The sequence below is a fragment of the Dendrobates tinctorius genome, unplaced genomic scaffold (genome assembly GCF_039654945.1).
Source record: "Dendrobates tinctorius isolate UK_male_01 unplaced genomic scaffold, ASM3965494v1 ptg000019l, whole genome shotgun sequence".
Lineage (NCBI taxonomy): Eukaryota > Metazoa > Chordata > Amphibia > Anura > Dendrobatidae > Dendrobates > Dendrobates tinctorius.
Genome location: NW_027361687.1, coordinates 77,877,538 through 77,893,971, shown reverse-complemented (window position 1 = coordinate 77,893,971; position 16,434 = coordinate 77,877,538). Strand labels below are relative to the sequence as shown.

At 48.6% G+C, this 16,434-nt stretch overlaps 1 protein-coding gene across 2 annotated transcripts in view; it reads right to left on the bottom strand.

Moving 5' to 3' along the window:
- LOC141083071 (receptor-interacting serine/threonine-protein kinase 3-like) overlaps positions 1-16,434 on the bottom strand; it is a 240,686-nt gene that overhangs the window by 51,778 nt on the left and 172,474 nt on the right. The window lies entirely within an intron of this gene.

The following is a 16,434-nucleotide window of genomic DNA, read 5'->3' as shown; positions in this document are numbered from 1 at the left end:
ACACCGTCTGAGCCTGCCTCCTGATGTATAGACATATATTTTGAATGTGTACGCTATCCATACATGTTATCCGGGGATACGGTACCCTTTCTCACCTTTGTGCAATCACGTGCAAGCCATACTGGGCCTAACACCGTCTGAGCCTGCCTCCTGATGTATAGACATATCTTTTGAATGTGTACGCTATCCATACATGTTATCTGGGGATACGGTACCCTTTCTCGCCTTTGTGCAATCACGTGCAAGCCATACTGGGCCTAACACCGTCTGAGCCTGCCTCCTGATGTATAGACATATCTTTTGAATGTGTACGCTATCCATACATGTTATCCGGGGATACGGTACCCTTTCTCACCTTTGTGCAATCACTTGCAAGCCATACTGGGCCTAACACCGTCTGTGCCTGCCTCCTGATGTATAGACATATCTTTTGAATGTGTACGCTATCCATACATGTTATCCGGGGATACGGTACCCTTTCTCACCTTTGTGCAATCACGTGCAAGCCATACTGGGCCTAACACTGTCTGAGCCTGCCTCCTGATGTATAGACATATCTTTTGAATGTGTACGCTATCCATACATGTTATCCGGGGATACGGTACCCTTTCTCACCTTTGTGCAATCACGTGCAAGCCATACTGGGCCTAACACCGTCTGAGCCTGCCTCCTGATGTATAGACATATCTTTTGAATGTGTACGCTATCCATACATGTTATCCGTGGATACGGTACCCTTTCTCACCTTTGTGCAATCACTTGCAAGCCATACTGGGCCTAACACCGTCTGAGCCTGCCTCCTGATGTATAGACATATCTTTTGAATGTGTACGCTATCCATACATGTTATCCGGGGATACGGTACCCTTTCTCACCTTTGTGCAATCACGTGCAAGCCATACTGGGCCTAACACCGTCTGAGCCTGCCTCCTGATGTATAGACATATCTTTTGAATGTGTATGCTATCCATACATGTTATCCGGGGATACGGTACCCTTTCTCACCTTTGTGCAATCACTTGCAAGCCATACTGGGCCTAACACCGTCTGAGCCTGCCTCCTGATGTATAGACATATCTTTTGAATGTGTACGCTATCCATACATGTTATCCGGGGATACGGTACCCTTTCTCACTTTTGTGCAATCACGTGTAATCCATACTGGGCGTGAGAACGGCTGGCGAGCTGTTAAGCAAGCTACAGCACCTGTGGTTTGCACACGTAAGTTTTTCATTTTTTCAGGAATGTCGGTTAAGCCTAATTCCGGAACTGCGGTTGACCTGCACTTACTGGGAAATCATCGTTCGCGAGTAATAATTGTAATCAGTGATCCCCATCACTAACGTTGTTCAGCGGGTTATCTGCACCTGGAAGCGACAAACGCTGGCCTTTTCAGTGTAGCGCACATGCAGCCACGGACATGTAAGGGCATGACACACCAGTTATTGGCCAATCTCATGTGCCAGAGCCTCACGTGTCCCTCTAGTAAGCCGGACTCTGACCGCGGGGCATGACGGAGTCTCGTTCATTAACGGAATTAATCTTGCAATGTGTGCATCTGTTCTGTAGCTGGCATGGTTGAGGTTGCCCGTGTTGAGTCAAATTACGCCGTAGGCTCCACTCCTGGTGGTGCCCTTCTGGACATTCCTTTAAGGTTCAGCTTTACAACCATACTGCCCACGTAAAACAAACACTTTGCCTTCATGAACGCTGTTTGGAGGGTCATGACTCGTGGGAATAACGCCGCCCAATCAGTTAACCTGCTAGAGAGATCCTTCGTTGCTCCCAAGCATGACATCACACTCCCTAGGAGGTAGGTAATGCCATTGTGGCGACCGTACTCCTGGGGGCGACACAAGTGCACTGATGCCCAGCCACTGCTCGATGAATCTGCTGGTACATTGACCCAGACCACTACATTCCCCTCGCACGCTACACGGCCTGAATCTGACCCTGATGAAACTCAGGTTACCCTTCCCATATACAGTTCCATCTTACACGGTGACAAAGAGGAAGCTGCAGATGAAAGTGCAGGTTCGGCCCACCCGCCATCAGACACACCACCGTACTATCAGGGGCCCTGTGCCAGTGCCGTTGCCAACGAGTGGGCCCCCCCTGCTTGGTCAGGATCACAGCACTTGCAAGGTTGAAATACTGTGCAGTGAGATGGAAGATGGGGATGACGAGGAGTCCAGACTAGTACAGGGATTCCCTAGCGAGGAGACTTATTTGATTGTTTTCAATGTTGGGACAGCAATTTTTGGGGAGCACTATACTCTGGAGAATGATAGATGGGGCCCACCATACACTGGAACATTCCAAAGGTGGACATCAGACACTGGAGCAGCATTTACAGGGCCCATTATACACTAGAGCATTAGAAATGGGGCCCATTATGTTTGGAGCATTATTTGGGCCCATAAGACAGTGGAGCTTCATCCATGGGGACCAACATATACTGTAGCATTATGTGGAGCGCATCATATACTGTTTCAAACATTATATGGGACCAATGATTCTGTATGGAGAAATAGAGGGGCCTCGTCATGAGATGTAAAAAGTGAAGTATTTTTCATTGTACTATACCGCTATTTCTCTGCCGTATCGGAGCATGATGAGTTGTGGTATGTGTTAAAGGGGCGCTCTTTCACCCAGGGCACATGAAAACCTGGAGCCAGCCCTACCCCCCCACAACTTTAGCCAAATAACCCCCATTTTTCAGTGCGTAACTTGTATTATGAAGTTAATTAAGGTTGACCAGCTTAAGTAAGAAGAATTGATGCTTTTGGCATTCAAATGAGCACTGTAGGTGTGTTTCCTGTCCTCCTCTCACTGCCGACTTTTATTCCCCATTGACTTACATTGGGTTTCGTGTTTCAGGACGACCCCGACTTTTCCCTATAATCGGCCGATCTTGCTCGACCCGACTTTTGGAAAAGTCGGGTTTCACGAAACGAAACTCAACCATAAAAAAACAAAAGTCGCTCAACTCTACTGCCCACTTTTGGAATTTTTGACAGTACAATTCCGCAGAATCATGACCCTGGCTCAATGCCAGCAGGGTCTTTTCAGCCTGATCAATGGCATTAGGTTCGTTATACAACAACCCCAAAGCTTGAAAGAATGCATTCACATTAGTCAGAATAGGATCATCTGGTTTCAAAGAAAACGCCCAATCCTGGGGATCGCCACGCAGCAAAGAGATGACAATTTTAACCTGCTGCGCGGAGCTCCCTGACGAGTTAGGCTTCAAGGCAAAAAATAATTTACAATTATTTTTGAAATTCAAAAATTTAGACCGATCCCCAAAAAATACGTCAGGTGTAGGAATCTTTGGTTCAGCAGCATGTGAATGAGCAAGGTAGGCGGAAATTCCCCGCACTTCTGCAGCGAGCTGCTCCACACGATAAGACAATTGCTTTATCTCCATTGAGAGAAAAAAAAATTCCCCCTACGGCCTCAGAGATATAGAGGAAAAGATATACACTTTTTTTTTTTTTTTTACCATTCTTTCCTGCTATTGAGTACCCTAGAATCTGCGGTATGGCGGGTGATTCTGTTATGAATGAGTCACCGTAGGAGGCAAAAGCAGAAATACAAGCTAAGTCCAGAAAACCAGAGAAGTTGGCAACTATCAGATTGCAGACCCCTGAACCTATCAACACAACTAGCAGTAGCCGTGGGGGGTTCCTACGAAGCCCTAGACCCCTCGATCACAGCCGGAGAATTACATAGGCCTAAAGAAAGAAAGGGGAAATCTAAACTGCCCCAGAGCAGACCCCAAAGCAATAGGCAGCCCCCAACATATAATGACGGTGAAGCAAGATGAAAACACTAACACAGACAGAAAGATAGACTGAGCAAAGCCGGGGCCCAAAACTACCTAGATAGGAAAGGACAGGAAGTCTGCTGTCTGCAATCTGCCAAAACCCTATCAAAGACAAAAGCCAACAAGCTGATATGAAAAAGGCCCTGAAGCAGCTAGGCTTCAAAAACTAAATCAGCACTCAGGTATTTTCAGAAGACAGAGCTAAATGAATTCAGCACACCCCAGCAGGGAATGGCAGAAATCCAGAAAAACAAAGCAAAACAAAGTCAAAGCACAAAAGCAAAAGGCAGAGCAGCAAACTTAGCTTTAGAGGAGCAGGAATTCAGACTGGTCTCCAAGGATCCCACAGAGAAATCACCCGCAGGGCAGAAGGGCGTCGGCAGCCTTATATCCAGTCCGTAACTCCACTCAGCCAGTCATCATCATCAGCCTCAGGTGTTTGATAATCAGGCTCACTACCTTTCTTTACCAGAAGAGGGAATTCCTCGGGCCTCAGTAATGAAGGGGAAAATGAACTCACAACACTCACCCTTGTTCATGTGACGACTCCTGGAGTGGACCCTCTGGGCCGTGATACCAACCCACCTCGGGCGAGCTAACCTAGTGAGGACCACCCCTTATACAGAGAGCGTCAGGGGCAGGCCCAGAGGAATAAAGTACCATGACTGCTGGAACCAGGTGGCTGCCTCGAAGGAGGCACAAGAGACAGTGTTTATCAGAGTGAAGACGGGGGCACGCAGGGTACAGGAATATGTAAAGCATGTACTCAGGGCACGCTGGGTACAGAAATGCATAGAACGTATACACCGGGGCTTGCAGGGTACAGTATGGTGCAGGACACGTACTGGGAAGCATGCCTTGGTACAGGATGGTGCAGGATGCGTACTGGGAAGCAAGCCTGGGTACAAGACAGAGCAGAGCGCGTGCTGGGAAGCATGTCTGGGTACAAGACAGAGCACAGTGTTAGGCGTCAGGTTTCTGCATCTGCTCTGCAGGAATCCAGAGCCTCACATTCTGTGGTCTCCTGCTGTCTTTCTACTTTGCAGCAGACCGTTCCAGAGACTAAGTCCCTCTGTATTCCTACTGGGCATGCTCACGAGACGATCTCCCATTGGAGATCGGGAGTCATGTGCCCAGGTCCTCTTCCAGATCTCATTGGTCCATCTCGGAGATCTGGAAGGTCCCGCACGGCTATAAAAAGCGTGCATGGCCGTTCCGCCAGGCACTAGTATAGACTATACTTGCTATGTGTGAATGGTGACGGATGTATGGTTCTGGTGACTGACTCATTATGAAACCCCTTCCCTCTGATATTACGCATATGGATAGGGAATTAGTTTAGCAGTCAGCGCCAGTCAGTGGCAAGCCTTAAGCCACTGTGCACAGCGCACCGCTATGCTAGCGTCCGACATTGCGCTTGCTTTCTGTCTTTGTCGTCGACCGGCAGTGTCCTACACCGCGCTGCAGTTGCAGCCCTTCTTGGCACTCGCAGAAGCGACGCTGCACACACGGTAGGTCTAGAGGGATGCAGCTCCTCTGTCTTTGGTCCTGCTCCTGTGACCAGATACCATGTGTGCATTTACCTGAGGCCTGTGTCACTAAGAGGCTCAGCGTTTTGTATGTTTTTGTTGTGGCACCTCTGTGTATGAGCAGAGCCCGCTCTGCGCACTCCGGGTGAAGTTGAACCCGTGTGCATTATACTGCCATATTGCTCCTCTTTCATTACCTAGCAGCAGTGTAACACCTACTGCACGGTGGATCCCGAGCGGCGAACGCACTTTACTATTTATTTTTATTTAGTGCGTTCCGCCGTTCTTAACACAGTGCATGCTGGGAATCATGCCTGAGTACAATACAGAGCCAAAGGCGTGCTGGGACGCACGCAAGAGTACAAGGTAGTGGATCTGAGTACAGAGAGCCACCATGCAGTCACCAAGAAGGCCTAGCAAGGAAGCAAAAGTGATAATCAGGCACTGCCTACAGGATTATTCAGTGGGAAGACGTGTGATTTTGGTCAGTAAGGAGGTGATGTCAGGTACAGATAGGTAGATGTGCGTGTCATCGGCGTAGTGATGAGATTGCAAACCGTGCCATTATTTATTATTATTTATTTATATAGCACCATTGATTCCATGGTGCTGTACAAGAGAAGGGGTTACATACAAATTACAGATATCACTTACAGTAAACAAACTAACAATGACAGACTGATACAGAAGGGAGAGAGGACCCTGCCCTTTCGGGCTTACATGCTAAAGAATGGTGGGGAAGGAGACAGTAGGTTGGTGGGTTGCAGCAGTTCCGGTTTTGGTTGAGGTGATATCACCAGTAGTGGTGAGAGAGAAGGAGGTAGCGGGGTCATTGCAGGCTGTAGGCTTTCTTGAAGAGGTGGGTTTTCAGGTTCCGTCTGAAGGATCCAAATGTGGTTGATAGTCGGACTTGTTGGGGCAAAGAATTCCAGAGAATAGGGGCTATTCGGGAGAAGTCTTGGAGGCGGTTGGGTGAGGAGTGAATAAGTGTGGAGGAGAGAAGGAGGTCTTGGGAGGACCGGAGATTACGTGAGGGAAGGTATAGCTTAGTTCAGATACATAAGGGGGAGACAGGTTATAGATGGCCTTGTAGGTCAGTATTAGTAATTTGAACTGGATATGCTGAGGGAATGGGAGCCAGTGAAGAGATTTGCAGAGGGGAAAAGCGGAGGAGTAGCGAGGTGAGAGATAAATTAGTTGGGCGGCAGAGTTAAGGATGGACTGGAGAGGTGCGAGGGTGTTAGCAGGGAGACCACAGAAAAGGATGTTGCAGTAGTCGAGGCGGGAGATGATGAGGGCATGCACAAGCATTTTAGTAGATTTGGGGTTGAGGAAAGGACGGATTCTGGAAATATTTTTGAGCTGGAGGCGACAGGAGGTAGAAAGAGCTTGGATGTGCGGTTTGAAGGACAGGGCAGAGTCAAAGGTTACTCTGAGGCAGCGGACTTCCGGTACTGGGGAAAGTGTTATGTCATTAATTGTTATAGCTAGGTTGGGTAAGGAAGATCTGTGAGATGGAGGAAAGATGATGAGTTCAGATTTGTCCACATTAAGCTTGAGGAAGCGAGAGGAGAAGAAGGAGGATATGTCTGATAGGCACTCTGGGATTCTGGACAGCAGAGAGGTGATGTCTGGGCCAGAGAGGTAGATCTGAGTGTCATCAGCATAAAGGTGGTAGTGGAATCCGTGGGACTTTATGAGTTGCCCCAGACCAAGTGTATAGATTGATAAGAGTAGGGGTCCTAAAACAGAGCCTTGGGGGACTCCAACAGAGAGAGGGTGGGATGAGGAGGTGGTGTGGGAGTGGGAGACACTGAGTGGTTGGAAAGGTATGAGGAGATCCAGGATAGGGCAAGGCCTTTGATGCCGAAGGAGGAGAGGATCTGTAGTAGGAGGCAGTGGTCAACTGTGTCGAATGCAGAGGACAGGTCTAGAAGCAGGAGTATAGAGTATTGTCCACTTAATTTTGCTGTAAGTAGGTCATTAGTAATTTTGGTCAGGGCTGTCTCAGTGGAGTGATGGGGGCGGAAACCAGATTGTAGATTGTCAAAGAGCAAGTTAGATAGGTGGGAGGAAAGTTCAGCGTGGACGTGCTGTTCCAGGAGTTTGGAAGCGAATGGGAGCAATGATATTGGGCGATAGCTGGACAAAGCAGTTGGGTCGAGGGTTGGCTTTTTAAGAATAGGCATGATCAGGGGCGGACCTACCACCCGTGCAGCCCATGCATTGCACGTGGGCCCCGGGGAAGAGGGGGGCCCTCCAGCACCGCATGGCTAATTATTCAAATTAGCCATGTGGAGCGCCAGGCGCAAGGAGGAGAGGAGCCAGCCCTGAGGTGAGATGATATCAGCGTCAGTCACTGCTGTGCTGCGCTGCTGCTGTGGGGGAGGAGAGGAGGAGACAGACTGTCTCACTCACTGTGCCTGTGGGCCGGCCCGACGATGGCTGCAGCCGCAGGTTAGTCAGCCACTTGTATTTGTATATGTGTGTATGATGTATGTCTGTGTGTGTATGTCTGTGCGTGTATGCATGTGTGTATGTCTGTCTATGTGTGTATGTGTATGCCTGTGTGTATGTTTGTATGTGTGTGTTTGTCTGTGTGTTATGTCTGTGTGTATGTATGTATGTGTGTGTGTATGTGTATGTCTGTGTGTATGTGTATGTCTGTGTGTATGTGTATGTCTGTGTGTATGTGTATGTCTGTGTGTATGTGTGTGTGTATGTATGTCTGTGTGTGTATGTCTGTGTGTGTATGTCTGTGTGTGTATGTCTGTGTGTGTGTGTGTGTGTATGTGTATGCCTGTGTGTATGTTTGTATGTGTGTGTTTGTCTGTGTGTTATGTCTGTGTGTATGCATGTATGTGTGTGTGTGTATGTGTGTGTCTGTGTATGTCTGTGTGTCTGTGTGTATGTCTGTGTGTGTATGTACATGTGTATGTCTGTGTCTGTGTGTATGTCTATGTGTGTATGTGTGTATGTATGTGTGTATGTCTGTATGTATGTATGCATGTGTGCATGTCTGTGAGCATGTATATACACTCACTGGCCACTTTATTAGGTACACCTGTCCAACTGTGTGTTAAGACTTAATTTCTAATCTGCCAATCACATGGCGGCAACTCAGTGCATTTAGGCATGTAGACATGGTCAAGACAATCTCCTGCAGTTCAAACCGAGCATCAGTATGGGGAAGAAAGGTGATTTGAGTGCCTTTGAACGTGGCATGATTGTTGGTGCCAGAAGGGCTGGTCTGAGTATTTCAGAAACTGCTGATCTACTGGGATTTTCACGCACAACCATCTCTAGGGTTTACAGAGAATGGTCCGAAAAAGAAAAAAAATCCAGTGAGCGGCAGTTCTGTGGCCGGAAATGCCTTGTTGATGCCAGAGGTCAGAGGAGAATGGGCAGACTGGTTCGAGCTGATAGAAAGGCAACAGTGACTCAAATTGCCACCCGTTACAACCAAGGTAGGCAGAAGAGCATCTCTGAACGCACAGTGCGTCGAACTTTGAGGCAGATGGGCTACAGCAGCAGAAGACCACACTGGGTACCACTCCTCTCAGCTAAGAACAGGAAACTGAGGCTACAATTTGCACAAGCTCATCGAAATTGGACAGTAGAAGATTGGAAAAACGTTGCCTGGTCTGATGAGTCTCGATTTCTGCTGCGACATTCGGATGGTAGGGTCAGAATTTGGCGTAAACAACATGAAAGCATGGATCCATCCTGCCTTGTATCAAAGGTTCAGGCTGGTGGTGGTGGTGTCATGGTGTGGGGAATTTTTTCTGGGCACTCTTTGGGCCCCTTGGTACCAATTGAGCATCGTTGCAACGCCACAGCCTACCTGAGTATTGTTGCTGACCATGTCCATCCCTTTATGACCACAATGTACCCAACATCTGATGGCTACTTTCAGCAGGATAATGCGCCATGTCATAAAGCTCGAATCATCTCAGATTGGTTTCTTGAACATGACAATGAGTTTACTGTACTCAAATGGCCTCCTCAGTCACCAGATCTCAATCCAATAGAGCATCTTTGGGATGTGGTGGAACGGGAGATTCGCATCAGGGATGTGCAGCCGACAAATCTGCGCCAACTGTGTGATGCCATCATGTCAATATGGTCCAAAATCTCTGAGGAATGCCTCCAGCACCTTGTTGAATCTCTGCCACGAAGAATTGAGGCAGTTCTGAAGGCAAAAGGGGGTCCAACCCATTACTAGCATGGTGTACCTAATAAAGTGGCCAGTGAGTGTATGTGTGTGTGTATGTCTGTGTGTGTATGTGTGTATGTATGTATGTGTCTGTGTGTACAATATGTCTGTGTGTATGTATGTGTGTGTATGCATGTCTGTTTGTGTATGTCTGTGTGTGTGTCTGTGTGTGTATGTATGTGTGTATGTGTGCGTGTATGTATGTGTGTGTGTGTGTGTATGTATGTATATCTGTATGTCTGTGTGTGTATGTATATGTGTATGTCTGTGTGTGTGTATGTCTGTGTGTATGTATGTCTGTGTGTATGTCTGTGTGTATGTCTGTGTGTATGTATGTGTGTGTATGTCTGTGTGTATGTATGTGTGTATGTCTGTGTGTGTATGTCTGTGTGTGTGTAGGCAGAGCCTGGCCCTGGAGGAGATGCGGACATGAGGAGAAGACTGTGATGAGGAGAGAAGGCCATGATGCCCGGGGTGATAGGAGAAGGCCATGAGGGGTAATGGGAGAAGGCCATGAGGGGTGATGGAAAGAAGGCATTGATGGGATCATGGGAGTGATGGGGAGAAGGCAATGATGGGAGTGATGGAGAGAAGGGAGTGATGGGGAGAAGGCAATGATGGGAATGATGGAGAGAAGGGAGTGATGGGGAGAAGGCAATGATGGGAGTGATGGGGTGATGGAGCAGGCAATGATGGGGGTGATGGAGCAGGCAATGATGGAAGTGATGGGGAGAAGGCAATGATAGGAATGATGGGGTGATGGAGCAGGCAATGATGGGAGTAGGCAATGATGGGAGTGATGGGGAGAAGGCAGTGATGGGATGATGGAGAAGGCAATGATGGGAGTGATGGGGAGAAGGCAATGATGTGAGTGATGGGGTGATGGAGCAGGCAATGATGGGAGTGATGGGGAGAAGGCAATGATGGAAGTGATGGGAAGAAGGCAGTGATGGGGTGATGGAGAAGGCAATGATAGGAGTGATGGGGAGAAGGCAATGATGGGGTGATTGAGAGAAGGCAATGATGGGGGTGATGGAGAGGGCAATGATGGGGTGGTGGGGAAAAAGAAATGATGATGGGGTGGTGGGGGAGAATGCACTGGTGGTGGTGGAAAGGGCAATAATGGGGGTGGTGGAGGAGGAGGAAATGATGGAGGTGGTGGAATGGGCAATGATGGGAGTGGTGGGGGAGAAAGCAAAGATAGTGGTGGGGGAGAAGAAAATGATGGAGGTGGTGAAGAGGGCAATGATGGGGTGGGGGAGAGGACAATAATGGGATGCGAGGGGAGGAGGACATTGAGGGGTGTGGGGGATTGGGATGTTAGGAAGGGGGACTTATAATGGCCTTAGGAACAGGGGGAGGTGGAGGAAGACGTTATCGCTTATTATGTCTAACACAGTCCCTTAGTATGTAGTGTACTCACTATGTCTAACACAGTCCCTTTGTATATAGTGGACTCACTAATTCTCTATAACACCACCCTTAGTTACAAAGTTTCCTCTTTAATTATGTATAACACGTCCCTTATTACGTACCATCCTCTCTAGTTATATATGGTGCCGTCCCTTATTATATAGCTTCCTCTGCTGTTATGTATAGTGCTGTCTCTTACATAGTGTATTCTTGTTAATTTTGTTATTTACAGTGCCCTCTTTTATTACATAGTCCCCTCTCTTGTTAGATATAAAATGACTGCTGATGGAGCAGCCGGTGACCAAACTACCAGTCCATCACCTCCTCCATTATAAAGGAAGCTTTCCCATGCTCCATCAGCCATCATTGCATTATACAGCTAACAAGACAGGACGGTATGTAATAAAAAACAGGGCTCTATATAATTCAATATGTAAGGGACGGTACTCTACATAAGACAGGGCACTGTGTAAGGGACAGCAATATACATAATAAAGGAGACTATGTACTATATATACATGTATGTGTGTGTGGCTATATAATATCAATATATATATATACACTCACTGGCCACTTTATTAGGTACACCATGCTAGTAACGGGTTGGACCCCCTTTTGCCTTCAGAACTGCCTCAATTCTTCGTGGCAGAGATTCAACAAGGTGCTGGAAGCATTCCTCAGAGATTTTGGACCATATTGACATGATGGCATCACACAGTTGGCGCAGATTTGTCGGCTGCACTTCCCTGATGCGAATCTCCCGTTCCACCACATCCCAAAGATGCTCTATTGGATTGAGATCTGGTGACTGAGGAGGCCATTTGAGTACAGTGAACTCATTGTCATGTTCAAGAAACCAATCTGAGATGATTCGAGCTTTATGACATGGTGCATTATCCTGCTGAAAGTAGCCATCAGATGCCTGTTCTTAGCTGAGAGGAGTGGTACCCAGTGTGGTCTTCTGCTGCTGTAGCCCATCTGCCTCAAAGTTCGACGCACTGTGCGTTCAGAGATGCTCTTCTGCCTACCTTGGTTGTAACGGGTGGCAATTTGAGTCACTGTTGCCTTTCTATCAGCTCGAACCAGTATGCCCATTCTCCTCTGACCTCTGGCATCAACAAGGCATTTCCGGCCACAGAACTGCCGCTCACTGGATTTTTTTTCTTTTTCGGACCATTCTCTGTAAACCCTAGAGATGGTTATGCGTGAAAATCCCAGTAGATCAGCAGTTTCTGAAATACTCAGACCAGCCCTTCTGGCACCAACAATCTTGCCACGTTCAAAGGCACTCAAATCACCTTTCTTCCCCATACTGATGCTCGGTTTGAACTGCAGGAGATTGTCTTGACCATGTCTACATGCCTAAATGCACTGAGTTGCCGCCATGTGATTGGCTGATTAGAAATTAAGTCTTAACACACAGTTGGACAGGTGTACCTAATAAAGTGGCCAGTGAGTGTATATATATATATATATATAGATATAGATATATATATATATACACACACATGTAGCTTTGACGCCATAAAAGGAGGGGGGCCCAGACACATTTCTTGCACAGGGGCCCCAAGCGTGATTGTGGCATGTTTGAAAGCAGAAGGGAAGGTACCGGGCGTTAGTGATAGGTTGAAGAGGTGGGTTAGGGATGGGATAAGTGTGGTGGTGAGGTTGGAGAGGAGGTGGGATGGGATGGGGTCGAGTGCACAGGTTGTGAGGTGCGATTTGGAGAAGAAACGATTAAGCTCCCCTTCAGTGATGTTGGAGAGTGAGGTTATGGGGTTTGGGCATTGGTCTGGTATAGAGTTGAGCGACTTTGGTCGGATCGGGTTTCGTGAAACCCGAATGAAACAAAATAAGTTTCAGATGAAACTCGTCCGACTAGAGCAAAACAAAGTCGGAGTTTCGTCCGAAACCCAACCCCAATGCAAGTCAATGGGAAATAAAAGTCGGACGAAACTCCGACTTTTTTTGCTCTAGTCGGACGAGTTTCATCTGAAACTTATTTTGTTTCATTCGGGTTTCACGAAACCCGATCCGACCAAAGTCGCTCAACTCTAAGTCTGGTATACAAAGGGGTTGTGGTGGTTGAGTGATGAAGACTTGCCTTGTTTGGTCAATCTTGTTTTTGAAATGTGTGGCAAAGTCCTCGGCAGAGATGAGAGAGGTTGTAGGGGGCAGTGGTGGGCGGAGGAGGGAGTTAAAAGTTTTGAATAACTGTTTGGGGTTGTAAGATACGAGGGTTGTGAAGTAGGCCTGTTTAGCAGAGGTGACGGCAGATTTGAAAGCGAGTGTTGCTTGTTTGAATGTGGTGAAGTCATCTTGCGAATTTGTTTTCTTCCAGCGCCGTTCTGCAATCCTGGACATTTGCCGGAGCTTTTTAGTGGTGTTATTGTGCCAGGGTTGTCTGTTGATACGTCGCATTCTGCCATGAACGAGAGGGGCAACCGCGTTAATAGCTGATGCGAGAGTGGCATTGTAGAAAACAGTGGCACTGTCTTGGGGTGAGGATATGGATGTCAGTGGTAGATTAGAGTCAGAGAGCGTGTGGGTGTCTAGGTGTGCAAGGTTTCTGCGGGGGTGCGCGTGTCGCTGGACATGGGTGCCAGGTGAGGAGGACAGGGATGAGAAAGTGAGTAGATGGTGGTCAGATAGAGGGAGAGGGGAGGTGGTGAAGTTAGAAAGAGCAGAGACGGGTGAAGACCAGGTCTAATGTGTGTCCGTCTGTGTGGTTGGCTGAGGAGGACCAAAGGATGAAGTAAGGGACAGGAGTTTGGAGGCTGTTGACTGAAGGATATCAGTGGGGATGTTGAAGGCTCCTATGATGATAGTGGGGGTGTCAGTTGAAAGAAAATGAAGAAGCCAGGTAGAGAATTGGTCAATGAAGGCAGTGGTCGGGCCTGGAGGTCGGTATATGACGGCCATTTGGAGGTTGGAGGGAGAGTAGATGCGGACAGAGTGGACTTCAAAAGAGGGGAGGATTAGGGAGGGAAGAGGTGGGATTGGGTTGAAGGTGCAGTTGAAAGAAAGGAGAAGACCCACTCCTCCACCGTGTCTGTTGCCAGGGCGAGGAGTATGGGTAAAGTGGAGGCCGCTGTAACACAGTGCAGCAGGGGAGGCGGTGTCAGAGGGTGTCAGACATGTTTCTGTGAGGCTGAGGAAGACAAGATTGTGAGAGAGAAAGAGGTCATGAATCACATGGAGCTTATTGCAGATGGAGCGGGCATTCCAAAGTGCTCCCTAGAGAGGGAGCAGGGGGTTAGGTGTCAATGGCACAGGTTTTAAGTTGGAAAGATTGTGGTAGTTCTTATTAGATAGGGAGTGGTAGGAAGAGGAAGTAATGGGGGGTATGAGCTGTGGGGGTACAGGATTGGGAGATATGTCGCCAGCAGTGAGGAGAAGCAGAGAAAGGGATAGCAGATGGGAGGAGAGTGGGCAGCTTGTTTTATGTTTCATTCGGATAGATTTGAGGTTGAGGAGCAGTTTAGCAGAGGAGGTCAGGTGGGGAGGAAAGAGGGAAGGGGAGATGATTATTTGGTTAGAGGGTGCTGGGGTTTGGGGATAGCGAAGGAGAGTGAGGATTAAAAGAGCAAATACTGTGAGGGCATACGTAAACATGGTGAAGAAATAAGATAGGTTAAGAAAAGCTAAGTCCAAGTTATAAGAAGGGCTTACTCAGCAGACATACCCAAAAGAGACAGGTAGATAGTGTGGGGTCATGACTCCTGCAGAGACTAACTGTCATAGTAATAACTGCATTTTCACAATACTTTTGCTGCAGTGATACTTATGCTGCAGGGACACACGTGCCTGACCCGCACACCTGCCCCCCTAGGCGGCATCTGAATATATAGGACTGAGTAGAGGATCAGGTGAGAGGGATTGTGGGAACTGATTTGGAATAAATTACCAATTGCCTAGCACATCAGGGGATGTTAGACAATCAAAGGCACAGGGCCTGGCTACATCCATAAGCTAGTAACACCTTACACGTGATAACATCTCTACTGGCCCCAACACTACATCAGCTGTCCCAGGCTGAAGGTGTAGATGGAGAAGAGTAGGGGTCCTAGAACTGAGCCTTGGAGAACACCGAAAGACAGATGTCAAGGTGAGGAGGTGGTGTGGGAGAGGGAGACAATGAATGTCCCCCTAACAGCCTTGTTGGTTTTTAAAGACTCTGCCAATAACCCCAAAAAGGCCATTTGCATCACCGGCCATGCCCTTGTGGGGAGGAGGACTCCCATGCAGTGACCGGGCAGGTACCCAGGGGACCGCCATCTGAGTTCCTGAGAGAACGATACTGGGAGAACAGTAAAGGGAGAGACTTGACTGAAGTTGTCAGGGAAACAGGGGGCGGGGCAAGGATAAAAGGAGCAGGGGGAGCGCTGAAGTGGCAGTTGACAGAGAGCCTGACTACTGACAGGAAGCCGTGTGAGAGAGAGAGGACCAAGGGAGCGGACGGTGTGTTTTGGAGAGACCGGCAGGGGTCTGTGAGGGGAAAGCCACGCACTCACCGAGAAGTGACATGTGAGAGACTTTCACCGGCGGCCACTCCCCGCATAAGGTCCCATACAGCCACTCCTGCTGTTTCCCGCCCTGCTGTGACAAGTCCGCTACCTCAAGTGCATTCAATCCGTTACAGCGGTCAGGACACTGCCCCCATGCCTTCTCCCACAGCCGCGTCCCTGTCATCACTGCCCCCTCGCTACAGGCGGCCGTAGGGGCCCCCGTTCAGTTTGCTGAAGGGCTCTTAGCAGAGGTTGGTGAACGGTTAGATTTAGAGACTGTGTCATGACTCCGCTGTGAGACGCCTGTTGCGCCCCACCAGTACAGTTTCTTCAGGGCCTGTTGCGCCCCACCGTCATCATTTCTTCAGGGCTGGTTGTGCCCCACCGCCATCATTTCTTCAGGGCCTTTTGCGCCCCATCGTCATCGTTTCTTCAGGGCCTGTTGCGCCCCATCGTCACCGTTTCTTCAGGGCCTGTTGAGCCCCACCGTCACCGTTTCTTCAGGGCCTGTTGTGCCCCACCGTCATCGTTTCTTCAGGGCCTGCAGCGCCCCACCGGCATTGTTTCTTCAGGGCCTGTTGCGCCCCACCGGCATCGTTTCTTCAGGGCCTGTTGCGCCCCACCGGCATCGTTTCTTCAGGGCCTGTTGCGCACAGTTTCATCCCGGAGTATCGAGGCATCAAGGCAGCCGCATCAGCGACCTCTACGCGGCTACGCCTGTGAACCTGACAGACCCCTGGAAGGATAATTTTATTATAGTAGATAAGGACCCCCAGTTTGGTCATATGTGGCCTATAGCACCCGGGCAAACCGGGTTAGTCACATTCACAATAAGAAAGTGTTGTTCGGTTTGTTGAGTCCCTGCGTGGACTGGTTATTGTTAAACCCTTTTGTTTGCTCAATATAGCCCCAGCGGCTACAGTTTATAAAAGTTGATTC